Genomic DNA, 18,365 nt, shown 5'->3' on the forward strand with positions numbered 1-18,365 from the left:
ACAATCAAAAAATGATGAAGAACGAAGGAGAGATTAAAGAGAGGGATTACCGAGAGTGAATTATACTTTGAAATGAAGTATAATTACCGAGATTAAAGAGAAGGACCATCTTATAAATCATATAATTTATAATTTAAATCACATAATGAAACAAAGTATAATTTGATTTAAATAAGGGTTTAATGGTCCTTATATATTTTCTATTAAATAATTGAAATGCGACCAAGGTGCGAAATTTGTTTCATTAGCTTTGGACAATCCCGGATACTTTTTAAAAATGATAGTTGGAATGATTTGGATGTTCTGATGTTTAAAAATGATTTTATGAAGTTTATTTCTATTATTTAGGATTTATTTGTAAAATCCATAAAAATCAATTCGTGCACATAAAAATTATTTTAAAAATATGAAGAGGGAGATAATTTCATGATCTTTATTTTAAAAACTTTGAGTTGCATCATTTTTATGAATTATAAAGCTATTTTATCTTGTAAATGCAGAAATTGTATAAAAGAAAAGAAATAGAAATAATAGAAAAGGGGGATTTTGTAAAGGACAAAATTGCCTTTACAATGTTAATATATACTCTCTTCTTCCCCCTCCCCCCCGACCTCTCTCTTTTCACTATCGGATTCTCTCATCTCTCTCTCTCTCTCTCTCTCTCTCTCTCTCTCTCTCTCTCTCTCTCTCTCTCTCTCTCTCTCTCTCTCTCTCTCTCTCTCTCTCTCTCTCTCTCTCTTCGGTACTCTCTATCTCCTCTCTACCTCACTCATCTTTCACCCTTTCTCTAATCAAAGACCATGGTTGTGCTTAGTTTCTTCTTCCCTACATCTCTATATGATTGCATGTGTGGTTCCTTGAGTTTATTCAAAACCACAACTCGGGTTTTGGTTCGGTTCTACCAAGTTTGGTTCGGCTTTGGTCAAATTTGATTGTGTTATGTGGTTTTGTGATCTTCTGTGATGATAAATTAAGATTAGAGTGGTGATTAATCAAAAAAAATGGGTGGAGCTCGGTTGGAAACCCCGAAACGGGGCACCATCGTGCTTTGCCGCCGTCGGCGGAGAGCCTCCAGTGAGCCGACGGGGACAATGATGCTACTTGAGCCCAAAACAATTTCATAAAAACTTTGTTTTAACTTGTACGCTTAAATGCATGTGTGTGTTATAGATTTTTATAAAGTTTTAAGGTTTGAATTCTTGAAAATAGTTTGAATGTGATGTTTGGTTCAAGATTAATAACAGGTTTTAGAGTTAGCATTGCATGTCGGTTTCGGTTTGAAAAACCAAATGAAACATTTGATTTAAGAAAATTGGGTTTGAATTATGTAATCAATATGATTATAGAGTTTGTTCATGAGTTTTTTATTTGAATTAGGACTCGGTTTATAATTAAAGGTATGCACGTCGAGCTTGTAGGATTGTATGTCAAGATTTTTGTGAACGCGTGTTGATTTTTGATTCAAAAACCCGTGTTTGGTTTCAGTTCTTAAAGGATATTGTTCGAATCATTGTGGATCAATTACTTTTGGTTTAATTCAAGTCCAACTCGTGATTTTTGAACTTACGTATTAATTTTACTAGTTGCATGTCATTCTTTGTAAAGAAAATCTGGAAGTTACATACTTTAAAGAAGAAGAATTGTTTAAACATTTGGTGGAGTTGATGTGGTTTAAGTTTAGTTCAAATTTGGAGTCTAAGTTAAGAATAAGTGATCAATGATTGTTGCATATCGTAATTATGTGAGAAACCGAATGAAATTTTCCGTTGTAAGGTGATTGGTTTGATTTACTTGATGAATTGATTTATATAAAGGTGGTTTGTTAGTTTTAGTTTGAATTTGGCATAGTTTTTCATTTAAGAATATGCTTGTTTCTATTAAGTAGTTGCATGATAAGTATCAAAAGAATTTACTTGGTTTTACTTTATTTTAGGTTCGAATTTTGATAAAAGGAAAGGGGAAAAATATTTCTGTGTTGTAATATTCAAGTAAGTGATTAATTGCTAAATGATAAATATAGTTACGACATTAAGACTATATGAGTAGATCATATTATGTGTTATGTGATTGTACTCGAGTATATAAGATAAGTGTTTATTGCGATTGGGGTAGACGATAGACGTTCTGAGAAATGCCGGAATTGATCAAGTTGCTAATTAGGGTTCTGTTTTGTATTGTAGATTTGGATATCAGAGGCATGCAGGCTAGGAAAGGAAAAGATATCTTAGGTGGCAGTAGCTCAGGTTCAGTAAAGCAGGAAAGCTTTTTGAGGCAAGTAACTCTTCCTTCTATTATGAATTGTCATAGAGAGGATATTGTTGATGTCATGATAGAATGATAGTTCTTTGTCATACCTAATATTGATTCTTGAGAAACCCTGCTATTGTTCCCTGGAATAAGCTTGTTAACAATCGTTGTGCCAATCCCTTATAGTAACCCTTGTTTCTAAACTTGTTATCCTATCCCTATACTTTGTTAACTTATGATTCGTTGACTCTAAAGAGAGCCTTATGAACTTTTCATATGATAACTTTTGATAACCAAGATTCCTAGATAATTTCTTATACCTTGTTGTGAATCATTCTCTGGGATGGTTCTTATAGCACCTTGTATTCCATGTTTAATCTTTGAACAATATCTTTAACTTATGATCCATACTTACTTTCACATTATTCAATTCTCTTCAATTCATAAATTGGACTTCAGAATGACTTATGACTTGAAAGAGTCCAAATGATTTCACTTATCGGTGATGTTTAAAATGAATTAAGATAACTTTCTTAAATTCTAACACAAAGGTTTTCCAAATGAATTCCTTGAAGATTGGATAGGGACGTAAGAGACTAGTGGGACTAGTCCAGTCATATAAGAGACTAGCGGGGCTAGTCCACTATAAGGCTGAAATAATGCCATAGGTACCTTAATGAGTAGATGGAGGTTAGTACGGGCTGATCACCCGTATTATATTTAAAAGATGGATATTCCAATCAAGGGTTCTTTAATAAAAAGGTTAATGTATATATTTGGCAAAGCAACAAGCTTAATTACTTGAAATGAAATAGAATGAGTAATATCTTCTTTAAAGTTATGAAATTTGTTCGAGAACCTATCATTTTACTTTGTTATTAATTCTCGGAGCTTGAATGATTGCTTCCTTTTAAAATGAGAAACTTCTTGAGAACCCTGTTATTGATTTGTGATGAATGTCGACTTTCTCCCAAACTTTGAATCTTGAAAACCCAGAACCTTTTTCAACGCCTTTACCTAGCCGTTAAAAGAATACTACCACCGAAATAGAATGCCTCAGTTAATGTTGTGTTAGTCCCAAAGTATCGTACAAGGGGGGTTGAATATGATTCCTACAATCTTTTTGATTCATTTACAAGTTTTTCGTTGAAAGTATGGAATCAAATTGGACACAAAACAATTCGAGGAATATATTATTTTATTAATATAATCCTTGAGGTTGCTACAAACTAATCAATAAATTGATTAGCTATAATAAATTCAATAGCATAACCATATGTTTACAAGCTTAATAAATGAGGTGCTTTAATGGAGCTCCCATAAAAATTTTGTTGAAAGCTGAAGAAGATAACCGAAATAAATTCAATTCATTTAGCTGCTAATGTAGTCTTTCAAATTCATTGGACATGTGGCATTACTGTGTCCACACAATCCTTTGTTTTTGTTGCATTTGATTCACTGAATATCACAACTGTTCTATGGTGACCTGAACATTCTATGCTTGCTCTTCTATGGTGACCAGTAGTTGTGTTGCTCTATGACGACTTGTGGAGTTCTATGGCGACCTGTAGAGTTCTATGGCGACCTGTGGAGCTCTATGGCGACCTGTGGAGCTCTGTGGCGATTTGTGGAGCTCTGTGGCGACCTTTGAAGAGTATTCTGCCTTGGAATATTTTTGCTTCTGTTTAGCCATTCTTCACTGTATCAACATTTTCTTCTATAACTGAATCAAAATTCCTTCTTGAATACTGATGTTTGGTGCACTGGTCTGGTTCACAAACAACTAGTATTGAGAGAACCTTATTCAACTTGTCTTGTATTTCTGAGCTAATACAGATTGGTGATTATCCATTACTTCTTTCATTGAACCCTTGATCTGCAACACTTGAAGTCAATTTATGTAACTGATGATTAAAGTCCTTTGATGTCTTATTCTTCATGGCTGCTTGAACATGTTAATGAACTTTTTCCCATGATCTATTTTGAGGACTTAAAAAATCAATTGCATCTTTTGGGTCTTTGTGTTTATCCTGTCTTCATCTGTAGGGTTCATGTGCTTCACAGTTTAATATTGTTTATCTGTTTCTATTTTCATGTTGAGTTATAATTCCTCGATTACATGTTATATTACATTATGCTTTACAATCTCCCCCGATTTGATTGTTAGAGTTCGACAAGCAAATCCCTAAGGATAACTCAACTGATAAAAATAAGAAAAAGTACAACCTCAAAATAGATAAAGATATTAACTACATTCTGGATTACATATATAATTCCAGCTTTCTTTAAGTTATAAGTTACAAAGGAGTGTTCCCCTAGCCTGAATATTTATATTCTATGTCTTCTTTGTCCTTGTTCTTTTTTCTTCCTGCTTCCTTCTCCTTCTTGAGTCTGATCAGATTTTTTCTTAGTGACTTTCTTCTTAGGATCTGAAGGTTTTGGAGGGGATTCTGTTATGGATAAAAAATATGTATTTATTTATTGCGCGTATTTAATGTTAGGGTTTGATAAACTTCAAGCTTTAATGGTTGCGCTTGTGTTTCGTGGCTTGAATCTGCTCTCACAAGATGCCTACATACCTTGGCGTATGCCAAGGATCAAGCCAAAACATATTTCTTGGTGATGCTTGCCCTCAGGGCTATGGCAGTGAGAGCTCACCAAGGACGTAGTGACTTTTATGTCCTTCAAGGACTAAGTCTAAAACGTCATTCCAGATCATGGCCTCGTGGCATGTATGATGCCTACCCAGCTTTGTGACGTGTGGAGTTCTTGTCCCGAAAAATGTCTTGCTGAAGTTGAAGGGGTAAGACCCATTATATAGATGTTGAGAGTCAATGAATTAGGGTAGAATTGGGTGACTTAGTGGGCAAGTCTCCTTCTTTGATTGGACTTTGGAATTCTAGAAAGCAGAAATTAGTTTCCTTCTAAATTTAGTTTGCTTGGAGGCTACTTCTTGTAGAAGTAGTTACTTATTTGAACATATTTATTGGGCCTCATTAATTGGGCTTTTCCCTTTGACCAAATCAGGTCTGATTAATGAGACATTAACTCCCCAATTAGGGTTATTTTTATATCCTATCATTTGCCCCACAACTTCCGGGAAATACACTCGATATTTCATAGAAGTTAAGTTACCTCTTACTCTACCAAGGGTATCGTTTTTAGCATAAAGTGTGAAACGACCTACACATTTACAATGATTTGCCTTATACGAGGCTTCAGGATATTTTATGGAATTTTCATAATTTTCCATACTCATTTTCTTACCTTGTTCATATATTTAGGAATTTTCGGGTATTTTTTCCTTAATTTTCGGGGATTATCTCGTTCTCACAAGTATTTTTTTAATTTTTTAAGAATTTTTTCATACCTTCGGATATTTTTCCTAATTTTCCTAATATTTTAGGAATTATTCCGTACCTCCGGGTATTTTTTGTGATTTTTTCTAATATTTTAAGAATTTTTTCTATACCTCCGGGTATTTTTTTCGTCATTTTTCCTAATATTTTAGGAATTTTTTATACCTCCGGATATATTTCGTAATTTTTCCTAATATGTTAAGAATTTTTCTACAACTCCAGGTATTTTCCTTAATTTCCAGATTTTTTTTTTATTTTTTTGAGAATTTTTCTAAATTTTTCGGGAATTTTCCTTAATTTCCAAGAATTTACCTTAATTTTCGGGGAATTTTCCTTAATTTTTTGGGAATTTTCCTTAATTTTCCGGGAATTTTTCCTAATTTTCCGGGAATTTTTCCTAATTTTCCGGGAATTTTTCTTAATTTTCGGGAATTTTCCTTAATTTTCAGAGAATTTTCCTTAATTTTCCGGGAATTTTCACTAATTTTCCGGGAATTTTCCTTAATTTTTGAGAAATTTTTCTATACCTCCGGGTATTTTTTGTGATTTTTCCTAATATTTTAGGAATTTTAATAATTTCCGAGGATTTATTGTAAACTCTCAAACTTCAGGGTCAAATTTGTAACTTTAGTAACTTGATGGATCGCTCGTAAATATAGTGCAACTTGGAGGTACCAAGTTGCACTTTGGCAACTTACTCCCCATTTCTTCCTAGTGGTGGTGTTTTTGACCAGGACACCCACGACTAGGATTTTGATCAACATATTTTTTCTCTTTTTTTTTAATATTATTATTTAAAAATAATAATATTTATTTTTTCAATATTTTTAAATAAATATGAGGCCCATGTCAGGAGTGTCCAACCTGGATAAAAAAAATTACGGTCCTTTTGAATTAATTATTTTCCGAAATAATGGCCTGTACCGGGTTAGAAAATCTCGAATAAAATTTAACTCGGATTAAAATTTCTGAATAACAGCCCAAACCGGGTTTAAAAAATCTGGAATAAAATTTAACTCATATTAACTTTCCCGAATAATAGCCCAAATCGGGTTAAGAATCTAGGAATAAAATTCAACTCGGAATTTCCCGAATAATAGCCAAAACCGGGTTTAAAAATCCCGAATAAAATTTAACTCATATTAAATTTTCCGAATAATAGCCCAAACCGGGTTAAAAATTCTCGAATAAAATTGAACTCGGATTAAATTTTTAGAATAATAGCGCAAACCGGATTAAAAATCTAGAATAAAATTCAACTCGGATTAAATTTTACGAAAAATAGCCCAAACCGGGTTAAAAATCTTAAATAAAATTTATCTCGGATTAAATTTTCTAAATAATAGCCCAAACCGGGTTAAAAATCTCGAATAAAATTTAACTCAGATTAAATTTCCGAATAATAGCCCAAACCGGGTTAAAAATCTCTTCTTTTTTTAAAAAAAATCGACCAGGAATCCATTCGGTCAGGATTCTGATCGAATTATGGTCCCATAGTGTCTGGTCGAAGCTACTCTCAGCCAGGATGATTCGGTCAGGATCCTGACTGAATTCGGTCAGGATCCTGACGAAATTCGGTCAGGACCTCGAGTTGACCCGTGCTTCCGACCGAGTTAAGGCCCCATATTTTCTGGTCGAAGCTCCTTTTGGTCAGGACGATTCGATCAGGATCCTGACCCCTTGGATCAGGATTCTGACCCCTGGCTGAACGATTCATAAATTAGATCTCGAATCCTGACCTCTTATGTCAGGATTCTGACCCCTTGGACTAGGATTCTGACCCCTTGGAACATGATTCACAATTTAGATCAGGAATCCTGACCTCTTGGATCAGGATTCTGACCCCTTGGAATAGGATTCACAATTTAGATCAGGAATCCTGACCTCTTGGATCAGGATTCTGACCCCCTGGAACAGGATTTATAATTTAGATCAGGAATCCCTAGTTACGAGCTACAAGCCTTTCAACAGCCATAACTTTGTGCTCGTTTTCCTGATTTGAGCTTATAATATATCAAATCGAAGCTTATTCTGGGCTCTAACTTATAATAGAATTCTCCTCATATCACTTATAATTCTTGATTCTTTAATCGGATAAAATATGGATGTACGAGCGTTTGCTTGGACGAAACGTGCCTTCTCCTTGCCTTCAATTGGATGGAACGTGGCCTCTACAAGCCATCCCCTTTCTTTTTCCTTAGTTCATCTGACTAAGTGCGTTGTCCTATTTGGATGCTCAATTTAATTAAACCCCCAGGTTTAAAGTGTGTCAAGTATAAATACCTCATTTTCTTTAAATATTTTCAAGCTTGTAGGAGCCTCATCTTAATTCTGTTCTTGACTAGATGCGGCCCTTCAAAACATGGGATTCAAATTTCCTTTCTGCCCAACTCCGAGTGCATTAATCTCTCTAGGTAGTAATGCCCATTCGTGACTTAAAAGTAAAAGCTTCTTGTGTAACTTTCTATTTCCTAGGCAACGACATTCATGCTTTCCTCCCTCGGGATGTAGCACTTGGTAAATTGAGTCATGGCTTCACAAGTTTCTCATGTTTTATTGTTGTTCGTCATTTGAGAAATCCAATGTCAAGACAAATCCCCTTTTTGTTTTTGACGATCCATCAAAATAGAAAACTGAATATCACTTGAGTATCATCTCTTTCCCCCTCATGGGGTATGTCTTCCTACCCCCCGACTTCTTGGTTGTCAATAGGGCATTCAACCATGAAGTCAGTCAAATCTCGAACTTTAACATGGTACGTGTTTATAATAATTTTTTCAGACTCAATTGTCCACTTAAATAACCTTCTACTAGTCTCAGGGTTGTGCATCGTGCGCTCTCGGTGGCTAGTTTTTTCGTATTACACACATGGAAATATATTTTAATTTCCTCGAACCATGGTTGTACTTCACTTAGTAGGTGGGTTGCTGAACCTCTATGTCTTTTTTCACAGGGACAAATCTCAATTACGTAATTGAGTTTTCCATGAATGGATTCAGTACTTCTTCGGGTGTTCCGGTCATCTGCTTCTTCAATTTCTCAAATATTACTAGGCTTTTATCAGCCCACGAAAAGTCCTTTACCTTCTTCAACACCGTGATGAAGGGAAAACAATTGTTATTGAATTTGGAGATGATCCTCTCCTAAATTGCACTCTTTAGTTTATCCACGTTCTTAATGGTAGATGAAGGTTCCATCACCAGATATTTTATCAACATTGACCTTGATTCCCCACTCAGAGATGTAGCTCAAAAATTTCCAGATCCTACCTCAAAGGCACACCTTGTAGGATTTAACATCATCATGTGGTGCATCAGCACTTCAAATACCTCTCGGACGTGTTTCATGTATTCTACCTTGTCTAGGCTCTTGATTTTATTATACCATAGACTCTCATGGTCTTTCAATAAAGATGGTCAAAAAAAGTTTTACTTTCTAACCTTTGATAGATGGCATCTGATCTCTCAAAATAAAAGCAGCAAAAAGATACATAATATTACAAAGTTAGTGAGGAGTGGTACCTTAGAAATGTTATCCTTATAATAAGTTTACTATTTTGTGGTTTCTCGCCTTCCAAGGGCAAAATTTCCTCTTCATTTTCCTCACTGCACTCCGTTTACCATCATTATCGAGTTTATATATAACCAACTCAAGATCAAATTCAGGTTTATCATCTTATTTGGTCTTTCAGGTGACAAATGGATAATAATTGTATCTGCAGTTGGACTTCCTCATTGCTCTTCGGTCTTTCAGAATCCATGTCTCTTTTTGGAGGACCTGCCCCCTGACTCAATCGAGACTTTAATCGTGGCAACATATCATAAAAGGCAAGTTGGGAATCAACGAGTCCCATTTACCAAGAATCTTTCAGAATCATAGTGTGACAATCATCGGGTCTTCATGGAGGAATTTCATCCCTTCTAAATCAGAATCATCAAAGTTAATGGAAATTTCCATTATCGCTTCTTATGGTGTACTACCTTTCAGGCACAAGCTTTTATTGAGCTTCTTCAAGTCCCATCGGTCGTTAGTCTTCTAAAGATCATTTTGATTACTGGTAATCGAGGATGCGTATTTCTCGGGAGTATCTTGTTCTCCCCTCTTATTATTTATAATCTTTCACTTTATTGCTTCCTTCACTATCTTGGTGAACCTGTTTGTTATTCCTTTCTGGACTAGAAACTCAGTTTTATCCCTCAGCTGATGGCAATCGTCGATGTGCTCTTCATAAAATCATGAATACAAATTCTTGTTCCTCTTTTTAGGGTTGACGCGCAGTGGCTTTAGCCATCGACTATGTTATCTTTTCATGTTTATCAAGATTCGGCTTCTTGGAACATTAAAACGTACATACTTGATGAACTTCGATTCCCTGTTGTTCTTTCTCGGGGAAGAGTCTCCATCAGGGATACCTACCCTTAGCATCACATTTTTGATCCTTCTTTTGCTTTAGTCATTATTTTCATCACCTCCTATCAAGGGTCAAATTCTTCTTCATGTTGTTTTATTTTTGCCTTCCCACTGTTGCAATTTATGTATGCTTTTCTCATTGGTTTCGGCCAACGATAACTTAAAGTTAACATCCCAGGCTCCTTGTTGGACTATCACTGACATCCTATTACTTAAGTATATGTTGATCATGGGTTTTCTTTGAATCGGTCTATGTCATACAAGGATTCTTACTGTGGTTCATTCACTTTTGCACCATAATCGAGTCATGCCCCCCGGGGTTTAAGAAAATGTCACGTACTTTGTAAAATCGTGCATCGGTTGTCGTAGTAGAGAGTTTGTAAGCTTTCTTACGTGGCTATCAGGATTACTGAATCCATCATGTGCCCAAATTGGGGTACCTTCGGCTTCCTTAAAATATAGGTTTTCATATTTTCTCTAGTATAGAGATATGTTGGATCATTCAGGCCATTAAGGGGCATCAACTTTTTGGAATCAACCCCAGGAATTTCCGTCTTCCTTCTCCATGAAAGGGCGTTCAAACCAACTATACCAGGGAATAGACCCTCGGGGCTCCAGGCTTTCCAAATTTTGTACGTAATCAAATTTGTTGTTCCCTTTTCAGGTTTCTTTCCTCCACTAAATCATGAGTTTGATGAGACAAAAATTCGTTATTCTTCATCCTAAGCTTTCGGTCCTTGAGCCCCTTGAGGCTCGGGACATCCTTCTTCGATCGGTCACTTCCTGGACGTCACCTTCTTGGAGTGGCATCCTTATCACTTCAGATTTTATCATCCACTGTATAGAGACTGGGATAACTACAAAGTTGGTCATTGATGGGTTTCAACCCTTGAATCTAAGGGGGTATTTAGCCTTTGCACAGTTGTTGAATTCCGCATTCTTGAACATAATCTTTGAATCCATATCCCGGGTCATCTATGGTTTGGAAACAGAATATTGGTAGAGTTAAGGTCTCAACAACCATCTGAAATTGGTGATTCGACCCTTAAACTTGAGGATTCTATCTTTTGAAATTGGGGATCTTAAATCATCCCTTTGGGTTAAGATCGCATCTCCAAACTTGTTAAATCTTATTGTGTGCTCCCCATGAGCTCGAATTATTTTTCGAAATAATTTGAGAAATCATCCCTTCGTGCCCTCGAGACTGTGAACCTGACAGTGGGCTATGTGCTTGGTTGTCTCCTTCTTGGCTCGGTCTCCTTACCAAATAGACGGTCACTGTCCTAGGTATTAGGATAAAAGAAATCTCAGACTCCTTTACGAATGGGGATCAGCCCTTGCAAATATCGGAATTCGTACTCCTAATGCGGTCGACGCTGAAGTTTACTCTAATCAGGTGGGTTAGCATTCCTCCTAGACGAAAACATAATTGTTAACATCTGAAAAATGATTGGTGATTCATCCCTTGGGTTTCCACTCCATGAGATTGGATATCAGTCTTTTGAATCAGCGTTCGAGTCACAAGAAATCTCATAATTATGGGACCAACTTTTTGATTTTATGATTGAGAATTGTGGTACTTAAATGATGGAAGCGATAACTTGAGTTATGGCTTGTAGATCTTGATTGCTTCATGATTCTAGATCTATTTTTTGGGGTTTCGGGATGTGTGCTTCATGAGCACATATCCTTTTCTTTATGATTTGGGAATTCATCCTTTCACGTGTTCGGGGCTAAAAACGCCCTTTGACAACATGTTCCTCAATCGGCTGCACTCTTCTTGGGGAGATATCCTCTTCATATGAACAATCATTATCCTCGATATGGGGATCGTAGAAATCATAAATTATTCCTTGAATAAGGTTTAGCCCTTACAAATATTGAGGTTCGTACTTCTCATTCACTCGGCATTGCGATTCTTCTTAAAATTTTGCTTCTCATAAGATGGGTGATCATTCACCCTTGATGGAAGCACAATTATTAACATCTGAAATTCAGGTGTTCATTAGTGATAGCACCATCAATAGTTTGGTACTCTTTCATTAATCATGCATCCCTTGAGGTTTGAGATCATTCTTTGATTCAGCAGTTGGGTAATGGGATCTTCGTCCCTGAGAGATTAGTCCCTCAGATATGGAGGTTTGACTGTGATGGAATCTCAATGTTTGGATGTGATATAGCGCATCTCAGCAGGTGGTTTATCGGTACTTCTTCGTGCTTTCATGGTTGTCGTCTTCTTCCCACAGATGGTGCCAAATGTTGTGGATAAAAAACATGCATTTATTTATTGCTTATTTAATGTTAGGGTTTGATAAGCTTCAAGCTTTAATGGTTGCGCTTGTATTTCGTGGCTTGAATCTGCCCTCACAAGATGCCTACGTACCTTGGCGTATTCCAAGGATCAAGCCAAAACGTAGTTCTTGGTGATGCTTTCCCTCGGGGCTATGGCAGCGAGAGCTCACCAAGGACGTAGTGACATTCATGTCCTTCAAGGACTAAGTCTAAAACATCATTCCAGGTAATGGCCTCGTGGCTTGTATGATGCCTTCCCGGCTTTGTGACGTGTGGAGTTCTTGTCCCGAAAAACATCTTGCTGAAGTTGAAGGGGTAAGACCCATTATATAGACATTGAGAGTCTAGGAATTAGGGTAGAATTGGGTGACTTGGTGGGCAAGTCTCCTTCTTTGATTGGACTTTAGAGTTCTAGAAAGCAGGAATTAGTTTCCTTCTGAATTTAGGTTGCTTGGAGGCTACTTCTTGTAGAGGTAGTTAGTTATTTGAACACATTTATTGGGCTGTTTAATTAGCCACCTTATTAATTATGAAATTAATAAATACTTAGGATTTTGGGCCTCATTAATTGGGTTTTTCCCTTTAACCAAATCAGGTCTGATTAATGCGACATTAACTCCGCAATTAGGGTTATTTTTATACCCTCTTAGATTCTTTCAGCTCATTCAATCTAGCTTACATACAATCACGAGCTTCTATTTCAAGTGCATTGACTGGAGGTGGGTTGTTTAGCTTATGAAGCATTATCTCAAGATATTTGACTTTGGTGTATTTAGGAACAAGATCAAACAATAGTGATGGTTTTCTGGACATTACGAAGACTGTTATCCATTTTGGATGTCCTCTTACTCTTTTAGTGTCATTGATTGATTCTTCTTCCATCACTTCATCAAGTATCTTGATGATAGGAATTAAAGCAACCTTGTCCTTCTTGCATGCGGATAGTTTGACATCCATCAAGGCTTGCTGTATTGAGTCTGATTCATTTGTCCTGAAGTCTTTGATCCTGATCTTGCTCTTATTGATTTTAAAGACTAGCTCCCCTTCACTGTCAGTGCCGATTATGGGTTCATTATCTTCCAGAAGATTAATTTCTGGTTCTCCATTAATAAACACCATCTCATGATACGCTATTGTAACCTTCTTCATGTCCTTATCTGTATCTCTGATCATTTTATCATTGAGCCTATAAACATATAGAACTTCAACAGCTTTGTAATCTGCTTCTAATCTTTTAACACCTGGAGCTTCCAGTTTAGCTCTTTTGCTCCTTAGTTGAATTTCTAGGAAAGTAAGTTGTAGAAAATGAATGGGTCTTATGTGTTGGTCAGACATGGTGATATTTTGCATCCTGCCACCCGAAAATACTTTGATCACGAATGGATACATAAAAGCTTGAGGGGATACATCCATTATCATTCTCCAAAGTTTGTCTCTGAAATATTCATTCTCATTTGATTTCAACCATGGGATTTTTTAGGCTAAGACAAACAGTTCAACAATGTTCAACTTCTTTAGCACACTGGTAGACACCTTCATCTATAGACCATCGCTGTGATTGATAGTTCCCGTAATTATTTTGTTGAACTGATCATATAACTCATGGATGTTTTCATATTCTTTTCTGTAATGCTCCACAGTTCTTAACAAATTAGAGTTACCAGGGTCTGAATAGTGATCTGTTTCTGGTTGGTCCATTTTCTTCTTTATTTTTTCCCATTTGCTTCCTTTCCTGTTAGCTCGAAGATATGCTTATCTTGCTTCTCTGTTCTCCCTTCTTTGAATGGCTCTCTGAATTCTTGATCTTTTCATTTCTTCTTGAATCTCTATATAAGAGCGATTGATTTTCTCTGGCAATCCATAGAATAAACATTTGTCTGAGAAGGTATCTTCATCTTCAAAATCTTTGTCCTCAGTAATGATCTTTCTTTCTTCCATAGTCACTTTTTCAAATCTTGGCTCACACCCCATCAGAACATCACTTTCATCTATTTCACCTTCCTCCAATTCACCTTCAGAGAATAAGGGTCTTGGAGCATATATCCCAGACAACAGATTTTTCTAAGTTGTAATTATTTGGCTCAGATGTCCTGATTGCTCCCCTTGAGATGTTGCACTTTCCTTAGTGAATCTTTCTTTGAGGAGCACCCTTTCATCAATTCTCTCTTCTACCTCTTCATGTATCTCATCTCCAAACTCATTATAGGCAGCTCCAGTAGCCTGGAAGGCATCTTGAAGTAGATCAACAGCAATGTCTACTTTTTCTTGTTCTTCTACCCTATTCTCCCCCTCAGTTGGGTTATCCTTCAGAGCTGGTGTTGATTGAGCATGTAAGGTCGAGACAGGGATCTCGAGAGAAGCAGGAAGTTGCTTGCTGATTGAGGTCATTGGCCCAGTATTGGCAATAGCTGCTTCAGAAGAGACTGGGATCGGCGCTTGCTTGCTAACTGAGAGCTTTGGCTCAGTATTGGCAATTGCCTTTCCTTTTCCTGTGTGAGATAGAGATCGCTCAATGAATTCCCGTAAACTGGAAAATGTTGTTTGCTGATGTTCAAGTTGGTCGGAAAGACTGGCGATTTGATGATCTCTGAGAGATAATTCTTCCTGGAAATATTGGTCTTTAAGAGCCAATTGTTCTTTGAGATAACTGTCTTTGAGAGCCGGCTGCTCTTCAAGATAGGATTTACTGATATAGTTTGATAGATCTATGGGTGTATTTTGGATGGTGGGTGTCTCACAGGCTTCTCGCAGTGTATCACTCATCAATCTAGCACTCGGTTTGGGGTGATGTGTTTCACTCGTTCTCACATATTCACTCCGCTCAGAGCTCCGAGTTCCAAATGTACCTGGAGAAGACACTGGAGCCATCCTTAAGGAGGTCAGCAGTGGTGCAATAGGAGTTCACAATTCCCGATCTTTGTCTGAGACAAGTTGCCTGTCATCAGTAGATGACTCATCCAAAGTTAGAATCTCTGGGAGGATCACTGGGGCCGTCATATTTGGCATATGATCCCCAGCTTCCTGAAAGGCATATGTCATAGCCTATTTGTTTATTCGAGGATTTAACTCAACTCATATAAGAATGTAACAAGTAAATAGTGGTTCTATCATCAAAGAGATCTCTCAAAGTAACATCTGTCAAAGGATTCAGAAACAAGGTTCATCTACAGACTTGAGGAATTACTTCACTAGAAAAAGTTCAAGAAATTGATCAAGCCTCAGTGATATAAATCAAGATTGTGGATTTAATCAAGTGACAGAGATCTTGTCAGGGTATCAGATAATTACAAGGATTTAGTTTGAAGAAAATCAAGTTATCAAAGTCAAGACATGAAGAATCATCACGGAAGTTAGTCACTCATGAACCAGACAGTACATCGAGTGTCAACATTGAAGTGGTGGAATTGATTCATAATTGACAGTGATTTTCAGAAGATTTTCAGAAGAATGGTTGTTGTTAAAGAGTAGTATTAATTCTTTATTAATTAATTAAGTCATATAGTTTAATTAAGAAAATAAATTATATCTACAAAGATTAATTTATTTATTAATTGAATTAATTGATTAATTAATTCTAAATTAATATTAGGAATTTTCAGAATTGATTTTGAATTAATATTCAAAATTAATTCAGCAAGACAATCATTTGAACTGGTATGACAATCAGATTGTCATACCGAAAGTCATACCAGCTCAAATAGATTGTCATATCGAAAGTTCTGCTAGTTCAACAGATTGTCATGCTAGTTCAATCAATTGTCTTGCCGATAGTCTTGCCAGTTCAATCAATTATCTTGCCGATAGTCTTGCCAGTTCATTCAATTGTCTTGCCGATTGTCTTGCCAGTTCAAGTGGATTCCGTTGATTGAAATATAAAAGAATCGAAGCAGCAGACATTTTAACAGACACACAACAGAAGTCAACAACTCAAGAACAGAAAAGAAAAGCAGCTGACTAAATATTTCATCCTTCATCTTCAAATTTCAAGATCATATATTTCTAGTTTTAAAGTTAAATCCAAACAACTAGAAATCATTCTCTTGTTCTTGTGTAACAATCTAGCAGATCAAAATCCCTAGAACTTAATCTCAAATTGCGTTTAGCATTTGATTCTTTTTATTACAAAAATAGAAAAAGTTCATGTCTAATTTATTCTAGATTTGTGATAATTAATTTGAGATTAATCCCTTGTAATCGATACCGTTGTTGTAACACCTTTCAAGTTTAATAATATTTTTATTTAACTTGAATTTTGTTTTAATTTTTATTCCGCACTAAATTTGATTAAACGGTACTGTTTGTATTCAACCCCCCTTTTACAAACACATTGGGACCTAACACTTCCCCTTGTATCAGTGAAGATACATTCTCCTTAGGCTCACTAGTTAATCGCCAATGGGTTGCCGATCCATGCCTATGTCGGATCCACTATCCGCAGATGCATCCAGGGTTATCAGTCCTGGGGAGGTAAGTGATGTGCTAGATTTGGCAGCGATTACAGCACTCTCTCCTAACACCTGTAAAGGCAGTTGATCCATTGAAGGACCTTGAACAAGATATTCTAACCGTAAAATGGTTGAATGCCCTGTTTCCATCAATATTTCCTCACCAAAAAGAACTCTTTTTATCGACTTATTTAAAGTTTCAAGAGCTTAAAGATTGGAGAGTGTGTTTGACTCATCACAAGATGCCTTGGCCGATAGGCAAATTTCAATAGACCCACCTTGTTGAGAAGATGAATCCAGTAACTGTTTATGTGCCTTTTTACCCAATGTATCCTTTTGGGAAGATACACGGAGCGTTACAGTTGTCTGAGTGGGGATACTACTTTTCTTCGTTGGAGACAGAGCTATGGGTTCTCTCGAAGTACCTTCCTTATTTGCTGCATCTAGTGCAATTTCTCCCTCTATATGCATTGGGTCCTTCTACTCCAGGGTTTGGGCTAAGAGAGTACCAATTGTTAGTCCCTTAACAATATAGCAAGAATTACAGAAGGGGGGTTGAATGGAATTCTTGAACCTTTTTCTCGAAATAAAAATGTTCAACTCGATTATAGATATATTTGTTTTGATTAGCACAATGCGGAATGTAAACTTAATTAAATCAAAACATAAGTAATTAAAAACAAGAGTCTTTAAAAACTTTCTGGTGGATTTAAACAATTCCACCAGAGATATATATTATATATCGAGAGGACTCTGTGTGCAAGAATGCTCACAGCTGCTTACAAATTGCACTACTGAATATACAGGAAATGCTAAAGATTCTACTTACAAAGATTTCTCTGTTTTTGTGTTTCTCAGCAATCTCAGTTGGTTTTCTATTTGCTACACTCTTGGTTTATATAATACCAAGATTACAAAGTAAAAAAGATTGAACAAATATAAAAACTATCAGTCTTAAGCTTTGCTGCTTTTCGTCCTCTATTACCCAGTTAATGGGCTTCCACAGTGTGTTTGTATACATCTCGACGGCTGTGTGTCAGCTTTCACTGTTCAACTGCTGTTTGAATTCTTCATATGATCATCCGTCGACTTTTAGAACATCCGTTGATGGTTTAATTGTTCATCCATCGACTGCTATATTAAACATCCGTTGATAGTCATTTGATCATCCGTCGATGGCTTTGTTAATCATCCGTCGGTAGCTATTTTGGCACTTGACTCTATTTCACTTATGCAGAATTACAAGACATCATTTATGTACAATTAATCAACCTATTATGCATATCTAGTTAAAGTCAACATGACTTATATGCTACTACAGATTCTATACAAAGGTGCATACATAACTGTGCTACAAACTTATTATTACATAAGCTACTCACTCGATGGATAATAAGTTAATCATCCGTCGGGACTATAATGAGTTATCCGTCGGGACTATAATTCTTATCCGTCGAGTGATACATAATTTCACTAAGTAAAATCTACTTAGATGTTTTGTTTATGAAATCATCAAGTACACAACATATGGACAACAATCTCCCCCAATTTATGTCTACTGGAATTGTAGCCATAAATTAAGAGATACTTGATGATAATAAAACATCCTGAA

The sequence above is a fragment of the Apium graveolens genome, chromosome 5 (genome assembly GCF_009905375.1).
Source record: "Apium graveolens cultivar Ventura chromosome 5, ASM990537v1, whole genome shotgun sequence".
Lineage (NCBI taxonomy): Eukaryota > Viridiplantae > Streptophyta > Magnoliopsida > Apiales > Apiaceae > Apium > Apium graveolens.